We start from the raw sequence: 9083 nt of genomic DNA on the forward strand, positions 1-9083 counted from the left end.
CGGTCTGTCGCTTGGAGATGGTGGAAAGCCGGCTTGAAACGCAGTGGAAACGCCAGTATGACGAGGATCGTTTTCATTTTAAAACATAAACGCACCAGTGTAAATGTAGCCTTACATCTATGAGGAGATACCCCCTGACCATGTAAAGCGCTTTGAGTACTTAGAAAAGCGCTATATAAATGTAATGAATTATATGGGGGCTGGGACGCATTCACACTACAGCCTCGCTTGTGCGCCACATCTCTGAGTGTAACCGGCGTAAACTAGTAGGTGTGTTCGACTTGACGCGGACGACTGTGCAGACCGATCGGTGTATTACAGTACCACGAGAGCTAAAGAGAGCAGACTGCTCCGTGCGCTTTCGAATCGCTCTCGCGGATGATCGATCTGCGCCGCACCGCTTCTAGTCGAACACACCGGCTAGTGCTGCAGGCTTATTGGCTCACTGACGCTGATGAGATTAACCCCTTAGGTATCGAAATTTGGTACCGAACGACGAGACGTTTTTCGATACTCGATGATATCGAGGCTATTCGGTCGGTGCCTAAAAAGTATCGAACTCGATACCCAGCCCTACTCACACACTACGAAAGAGTTTTTATACATAGAAATAAATAGCTTTATTGATATTTTCAAAAGGCAGTCCCTCACAGGGGGCCCATCATATTTAGAGGTCCTTGGCCTAAAAAGTCTGAAAACCCCTGGATTAAACAACTGACCAGTGGTGCATTGAACCAAGCTGATTGGTTTCTTTCTCCAACAGCCCTGTTTCTTTCATAGAGTGGGGTTCATTGAGAACAAATGTACCATTCTGTAACATTTTCAGATGACTTTTAGTTGTTTGTGGCTTTTGTAGAAATGAGTCAACCCAGGTGAAAGGAACAGCGGGGTGTAAACAACAGTGTGTGTACACATGGGGCTCCGAATCTGACTGTGTCTTAAAATGCCACTATGTAAAACAACGCCCCTACAGCTTTGAAAATAATACAACACTATGTAGAATTTGATGCAGCGCTGTGCACGGAAATGTCATCGTCTCTGCGCTGTCATTACATATGTTACATACAGTGGGTACGGAAAGTATTCAGACCCCCTTCAATTTTTCACTCTTTGTTATATTGCAGCCATTTGCTAAAATCATTTAAGTTAATTTTTTTTCCTCATTAATGTACACACAGCACCCCATATTGACAGAAAAACACAGAATCGTTGACATTTTTGCAGATTTATTAAAAAAGAAAAACTGAAATAATCACATGGTCCTAAGTATTCAGACCCTTTGCTCAGTATTTAGTAGAAGCACCCTTTTGATCTAATACAGCCATGAGTCTTTTTGGGAAAGATGCAACAAGTTTTTCACACCTGGATTTGGGGATCCTCTGCCATTCCTCCTTGCAGATCCTCTCCAGTTCTGTCAGGTTGGATGGTAAACGTTGGTGGACAGCCATTTTTAGGTCTCTCCAGAGATGCTCAATTGGGTTTAAGGCAGGGCTCTGGCTGGGCCATTCAAGAACAGTCACAGAGTTGTTGTGAAGCCAATCCTTCGTTATTTTAGCTGTGTGCTTAGGGTTAATGAGGAAAAAAAATTAACTTAAATGATTTTAGCAAATGGCTGCAATATAACAAAGAGTGAAAAATTGAAGGGGGTCTGAATACTTTCCGTACCCACTGTAGCCCGCGGCTCTGCTCCGGTGGATCGCCGGACACCCCTGCCATTCAGCTCATTAACATACTCTGCACACACATGGGATGTCATGTTGCCAAGCAACAGCGCCACATCACATAGAGAATGTTGTGAGCTGGTTTTTGAGAATCACACTCGTTGAAAAAGGTACAACACCCACTGAGACCCGAGGAGCATCTGGTTCAGAGCAAATGTTACATCTTATTGGCTCAGTTTATATCATAAAGTGTGTGGAAGTGCGAATAAAAGCAGATAAATTCGCTGCACCAAATAAAAAGCCTCATAATTGAGTCCCCTCTCTCCCCATTATCACTTTTATCACGGTCTTTTTGTGCAGCCTCAGATTTAAAGGTTTCTGAATGCATTTTAGAGCGCTTCCTGCCTGTTGCAATTTTTTTTGGTGCGCATTTATCACTGAAGCATGGAAACGCAGAACACATTTGTGGTGAGTATAGGTTAAATCAGAACTGAGATCTCAGACAACTTGTTAAAATGATTAACGCATTTGCATTTGAACAATGTAAATTTGTGTTCGGCAGAGATCAGACATGAGGTCGGAGATGTCTTTCTCTCACGCAGTGCTGAAGCTTCAGAATTGGACAATTAATCAGGCTACGAAAAGAAGAGTTTTTTTTAAACATGTCATTTTCAATTAATGTCTAAGACAAAGATTGTAAATCTTCCCCTCCCTTTGTCTTGACTAAAAATAAACCCCATCGTCCCTCAAGTGAAGTCATTGATTATGTCCTAATCAGGCGTGATTCCAAAGGCAAGACTCTGAGACTGTTGCATAATGTGGCGCAGTCTTAGCCAATCAGAAGTTATTTTGTTTAACATGGAGTACAATTTTGGATTTCGTACAAAATTGCAGACTATAATGTTAATATCCAAGTTTTTCAAATAACTAATGTTTAACAGTTATATTTAAAAAATATATATTTTGATGCACTTTTTGTCAGGATTCCTTTATGAATATAAAGTTAAAAATACCATTTTAAAATAGAAATATTTTGTAACACTATAAATGTCTGTACTGTCACTTTTGAACAGTTTAATGCATCCTTGCTGAAAAAAAGTATTAATTTCTTACTGACCCCAAACTTATGAACCCCAGTGTATGTTTAGTAAACAAAAATTCCTGTATGTTTAGTAAACAAAAGTTCCTGATCCAAGTACAACTGTAATGTGGTAATGATTTCATTAAGTTCTGTCAGTGTGGATATAGCGTCTCTTCGGTCACAGCACTCCAGACTTTCATTTAATCTCCTGTGCTTCTGTTTTCCCATACAGTGCTAGTAAATGGTTAGTTTCATATGTGGTTTCCCCCCTCCACCCAACTTTTCTCATGGTATTTTTTCCTGTTGTCATGAAGAAACTCTTCCCTGAGGGATGATGACCTACCCATGATACCAGTGCATTTGAAATTGACATCTAGTACTATCACAGCTGGTTTCACATGCAGTTCAGCTGTTGTAGAAAATGGCACAAATTCAGGTATTCCCAGTCTCCTGCAGAGACGCTGAAGAAGAAATGCCTGTGAATCTCTTTATCTCTTACTTTTAAGATTCAGTGTGAACCCAGAGGAGATCGACAGATATGAAAGAGGATTTCAAACAAAATAGTCAAAAGCTAAAATTTAAGATGATTAATTTAAATATTTGAATTGATGGCATATAAAATATAATCCTGTCAACAATGTTCAAATGTTTTACATTTGCGTCACTTTTGATGTGATAAACAGATGAGGTGAGATGAAATGTGTCTGGTTGGGTGGTACTGTGAGCATAGAGGCACATCCAGATGCAGTCACGAATTCACACACACACACACACACACACACACACACACAGACAGGGCCGTTTCTAGCCATTTTGATGCCCTAGGCGAAATCCAAATTGGCGCCTCACCCCCCACCCAAATACATTTTTATTACATTTGAATTTAGATACGATCAATGACTACTTTTCGTCTTTGTGTTGTTTTTTTGTTTTGTTTTGTTTAATTGTTTTTTTTTTTTGTTAGAAATGTTGATTTAAAGTGTCAATTTTTTTTCATTATTATAGTGAAACCAATAAAAAACTTTGTTACCCCAAACTAGGCCTGGGCGATAAAACGGTATCGATATTTATCGACGGTACACCTTCTTCAATAACGCTATTAAAATGTTCGATATAGTGCACGATATAGGCACGTGCTATGAGTGACGCAGACAGCACACACAAACACGAACATGCTGAATTGAGTGCTGTGCCTGCCTGTGATGAGAAGATTGTGAAGAAAAATATTATAATATTAGTCGAATTTAAAATAAACATTTGCATTTGAATGTTAGGAGTGCGTCAGGGAGCGTCATCAGTGGCACATGAGATGCGGTGATAATGATGTAAGTAACGTTGTTGCATTTGAATGTTTTGTTAGTCTAGCCCACGAGATGCACCAATGCTATGTTATGCATTCAAAATATTAGAGAAATATAGTAGCTCAGTGCGGAGAAGATCTTGATTAGGTGAAAACCGAAACCAAGCCATTCACATAGATGCATATTCAGTGTATTTTTAGACGGGACAAATATGACTGCTGCACTCGCGTCTCACACAAACGAGATACATTTCTAGTTTCAATATTATGTGTTCTTCAGATGTTCTTCTTTAAATACAATAAGTATCAGCTTAGGCCTGGGCGATAAAACGGTATCGATATTTATCGACGGTACACCTTCTTCAATAACGATATTAAAATGTTCGATATAGTGCACGATATAGGCACGTGCTATGAGTGACGCAGACAGCACACACAAACACGAACATGCTGAATTGAGTGCTGTGCCTGCCTGTGATGAGAAGATTGTGAAGAAAAATATTATAATATTAGTCGAATTTAAAATAAACATTTGCATTTGAATGTTAGGAGTGCGTCAGGGAGCGTCATCAGTGGCACATGAGATGCGGTGATAATGATGTAAGTAACGTTGTTGCATTTGAATGTTTTGTTAGTCTAGCCCACGAGATGCACCAATGCTATGTTATGCATTCAAAATATTAGAGAAATATAGTAGCTCAGTGCGGAGAAGATCTTGATTAGGTGAAAACCGAAACCAAGCCATTCACATAGATGCATATTCAGTGTATTTTTAGACGGGACAAATATGACTGCTGCACTCGCGTCTCACACAAGAGATATATAGAAAGCCATGCAAAGTTAAAAAAGTTAAAATTTGTAGAAAACACATCGCAAATTTGTGGAGGTTTATTCCTTTTCACTGCGTCTCTTATGTTTTTAAATGCAATCTACCTGATGGGCGATTCGGCTCTTTGTATTAAGCAATGCATAAATACATGATGCTGTTTTGTTCATAATTGTTTATGCAATTTTATGCAATTTACAAAATTATATTTGATTTATACCAGTTAATTTAGACGTAATGCACGTTTTTTATAGACCGTTATTTCCTTGCGTTGACAATTTAAATGTGCTGCATTATTTTGCTCATTGCACCCTACTGTGGCCTCGGAAGACAAGCCAAAAGTTTCCTTAAGACCTGTTTAATCTGCATATAAAACATTAGAAATTAGATATTTGTTTAATTTTTATTGTGTTTGACTGTTAAAACAAAAAAAATGTGTTGTTTTTCTCAATAAATTGGGTTAATTTAAACAATTTTCTATTGCTCTTTGTTTTAAAAAAGGTTATGAAAAATATCAATAGTTATCGATACCGAACGATATGAAACATTATATCGTTGATAAGTTTTTTAGCTATATCGCCCAGCCCTACCCCAACCTACATAAAAAAGCTTGATCAGTCACATAAAAGTAATCAGACTCCAGCTACTTATTCCTTTGTTACTCATTGACGCTTGAACTTCCCCTTTAAATGACGTGACGCACTGTTCTTGTGTATGATGCTGCTTCCATTAAGTGCTGTTAGTAGTGAATGAATTAATTCAGAATTTCAACATTTCCGTAAGGATGCGCTAAATTCAACAAAGCGGTTTAATATAGGATGTATTGATCTTGTGATTTAGCAAATTTTACTATACCAATATTTTTTTAATTGGCCGTTACATTTTTATATGTGAATATTACACACACCACACTGATCCTTTAACAATGCATTGGTGCAAAAAAGCACACCCTTTGGACCAATTTTGCAGCTTGATTTCTCGACTGCCACAAATACTGCTTTAACAAAATACTCATTTTGTGCACTTTTTACTGTACCAATATTTTAAATTGGTATTCGAACTTAGCTTTATTGCAAAACAACAAAAAAAACCACGTTACTTTGCCAAAGCACTGACAGAATAGATCTAATGGTGTTGTTGAGCACTCCAAATGCAAACTTTGCATGCAACAATCCGGCAGCCATTGACAGCGCTCTGATCCAATGGCATACAGGCAATGTCAGATTGACAGTACTCTAGCCCAATGATGTTGGGGGATCCAGTGGGGGTGGCAATCATATTTCTGGTTGGCCGTGCCACTCTTTATCACAACCCTGCTAAAATGTAGTGCCAGTACGTGCGCTCATTGGCGCCCCCTCCTGCTGGTGGTGCCCTAGGCGACCACCTAGTTTGCCTATGCCTAGAAACGGTACTGCACACACAGACACACAGGTCCCGCATCACGATAGCCTTCAAGTTACGCCCCCTTCCAGTTATGCCCCTCTCTTGCAGTCCGCAGACAGACGCTATTGCATACTCACAACTCAATGAAAATAATAGTGCATGAAAGACCTAGGGATGCATCACGATTTTTGAATATTCGATTAGTTGATTTAATTATAGAATATCGAATAGGTTGTGTGATTATTGTCTCAAAAAATGTCCCCATGCAGCCCTCTACGAACACCTTGGCAATTGAATCGCCATTGGCTAGTAAATTTTTTAGTTTACTCGCCAGACTGATAAATATATATATATATACATATATATATGCGAGTGATTTACTCGCAATGTAGAGGGTTGCCATGTTTTCCGTGCTGATGCGGTGGTGATGCATCAAGTAAGCAGAGGGTGGCGCTACCAATAACGCACCTAAAAGCTGTCAAAGACAACAGAAGAACACATTGTCTCACGCGCACACTGTAGACTTGCGTGGCATAAAAAAGACTTGCGTAGCATATAACGGTTACAGTAACTTGGGACGATGTCAAATAAGAGCTCTGTGCAGACCTCAAACACCCCCGACTGGGTTAGAGGTGTGGCTGAATCCGTATTCAGAAAGGCGCGGAAAACAAATAATGCGTTCTACGCAGCCACTAAAGGGACATGGTTAGCCGCTTACTAACGGTAGCCTGTTACATTACAGTACATAACATTTCACTTACCACAAAAACAGAGTAAGGAGAGATGACTGATAGGATGATGGGGAGTGATTTGCAGATCCTAAGCACCACTGGCAAACATCTAATCTTGTAAAATGTGTGGTAAGTACTGCCGAGTGCTGCTCCGTATGTGCGAATCTCGAAAGTGAAAGTAAAAAACATAGTAATTGTTGCATGCATAGTAATAACGGCTCCCTGATGCCCACAGTTTATATACAGTATAATTACCCAATGATGTAATTGCGACAGAAGATATCGAAGTATATTTTTCCTCCCATCTCGTATCTGTTCCCTTTAGGGGTTCCATTTTTTTTAAAATGGAAATGGCCTTGCCTTATGCACAGTTCATTTATGCTAATCGATGGACTGTTATGTTTAATAAGTGCCGTCATTTGGTTGTGTTTATTATATTAATATGTTTCATGAAAACTTACAGGTTTGAAATGATACGAGTGTGACTTGTCGTCTGAGATCTGAGAGCTTCTTTCTCCTGTGCAACAAAAAAGCACCATAAAAGTATCATAAAACTACTATAAACTTGCTCACTCAAATCATACTATAGATTAGTATGAGGAACAGATTTATATGTAATTGATATTATCTTCCTTCCCAGTGAGCTGTTAACCACTGTAACTGTATCGATTCAGTGAGTTGAACTAAAGACTGATGCATGAACAAATCACTTAGACTGATTGTGTGAACTGAATTAGCCAGTTTGTTAAAAAAGATCTGAGCAAGGGTGAATGTTAAGATTTTCTATAAATTTGTTTCTCACATAAAGAAGACTTGGAATTTGATGCACAACAGACCACTTTTTTGGTTTTTGATCACCCCAGACTTCATTCACTCTCAATACATTGAAAACATATTCATCAATTCACTTATGTGTTCCATAGAGGGGAAAAAAGTATGTAATGACACAAGGGTGAGTACAAGACAGCATTTTCATTTTTCATTTTGTGTTTTTACTTTAAACACAAATTGAAATTTCCTTTGCTTTCACTGAGACTGTTTTCAAACTTGCTTCAATTGATTTGTAAGCCAATTTCTGCCGAGGTCAGCAGTGATGAGAAATGCATTATAATACTATAACAGGCAAATTATACGCCATCAATAGCTGTACAGTTCCACAAAGTAGAATGGATTGCTTTCATACCAGTTATGAACTACTCTGTTCCACAGACTCAGACTTTCAAGCGGCTCTCGAAAAGCAGCTGAGGTTGAAAATTGGTGTGAAATGAAAATACACCATATATATTTTCTAAATGCATTTTATAGGTCTTTCTGTCGGACTCTGTCTGTTGATGTCTACCTCCTTTGCTATGTGTGTTTTCCTGGTTCCCTTGATAGAATTAAAATCCCCTTATTGATGTACTCCTGGTCTCCTCGCTCCGCGCTCCCTCACAGTAGCACCATGACAGAATACCGGACCAGAACAGTAAGCGGCGCCCCCTGTCCCCTTGTTTGTTTTCCGTTTTTTGAAAAGTTTTTTGTGTCCTGTTTGTTCCTCCCCGTGGCGATGGAAATAACCACTCGGTTCATCGCCCTAGCCCACAGAGATCTCCCCTTCGTGGAGTATGCGTGGGAGTTCAGCAAGATCACCGCTAAAACAGCGCTGGACGACGCCACGCTCAACTCTCTGTTCTGGATAGGGGCCAATTGCTATCGCCCCATGGACCTCCCAGACACCACAGGACTGAGCTGGAGGGAAGGGATCCTCCGGTGTCTGGAGAGCGTCCAGCCCAGATCCAGAACCAACCCGCCGAACAAGATATACCCACGGAGGGCTCCTGTTCCCGAGTTTAGTCCAGTGAGGGTTCCTGTCCCCGAGTTTGGCCCAGCGAGGATTCCAGTGCCCGAGTTTAGCCCAGTGAGGGCTCCTGTCCCCGAGTTTAGCCCAGAGAGGATTCCAGTCCCCAAGTCTAGCATAGAAAGGGCTCCAGTCCCCATTTCCAGTCCAAGGAGGGCTCCAGTTCCCGTGTCCAGCCCAGGGAAGGTCACAGTTCCCGAGTTAGGCCTACGGAGGGCCTCTGAAACTGACATTTTTTGGGTGGGAGGGGGGGCTAGGGGTCCA

At 40.1% G+C, this 9083-nt stretch overlaps 1 protein-coding gene and 1 long non-coding RNA gene across 2 annotated transcripts in view; one reads left to right on the plus strand and one right to left on the minus strand.

The window, feature by feature from the left end:
• The window catches only part of LOC107699905 (uncharacterized), a 19485-nt gene extending 15885 nt beyond the window's left edge, over nucleotides 1-3600 (minus strand). The window contains exon 1 of the long non-coding RNA XR_001635508.1: nucleotides 3533-3600. This is a non-coding gene — a long non-coding RNA (uncharacterized LOC107699905). The remainder of the gene's footprint in view (nucleotides 1-3532) is intronic.
• Nucleotides 1-9083, plus strand: part of LOC107699886 (neural cell adhesion molecule 1-like) — a 125923-nt gene that overhangs the window by 45269 nt on the left and 71571 nt on the right. The gene's annotated exons all lie outside the window — the stretch shown is intronic.

This window comes from Sinocyclocheilus anshuiensis, unplaced genomic scaffold, assembly GCF_001515605.1.
Source record: "Sinocyclocheilus anshuiensis isolate Anshui unplaced genomic scaffold, SAMN03320099.WGS_v1.1 scaffold891, whole genome shotgun sequence".
NCBI lineage: Eukaryota > Metazoa > Chordata > Actinopteri > Cypriniformes > Cyprinidae > Sinocyclocheilus > Sinocyclocheilus anshuiensis.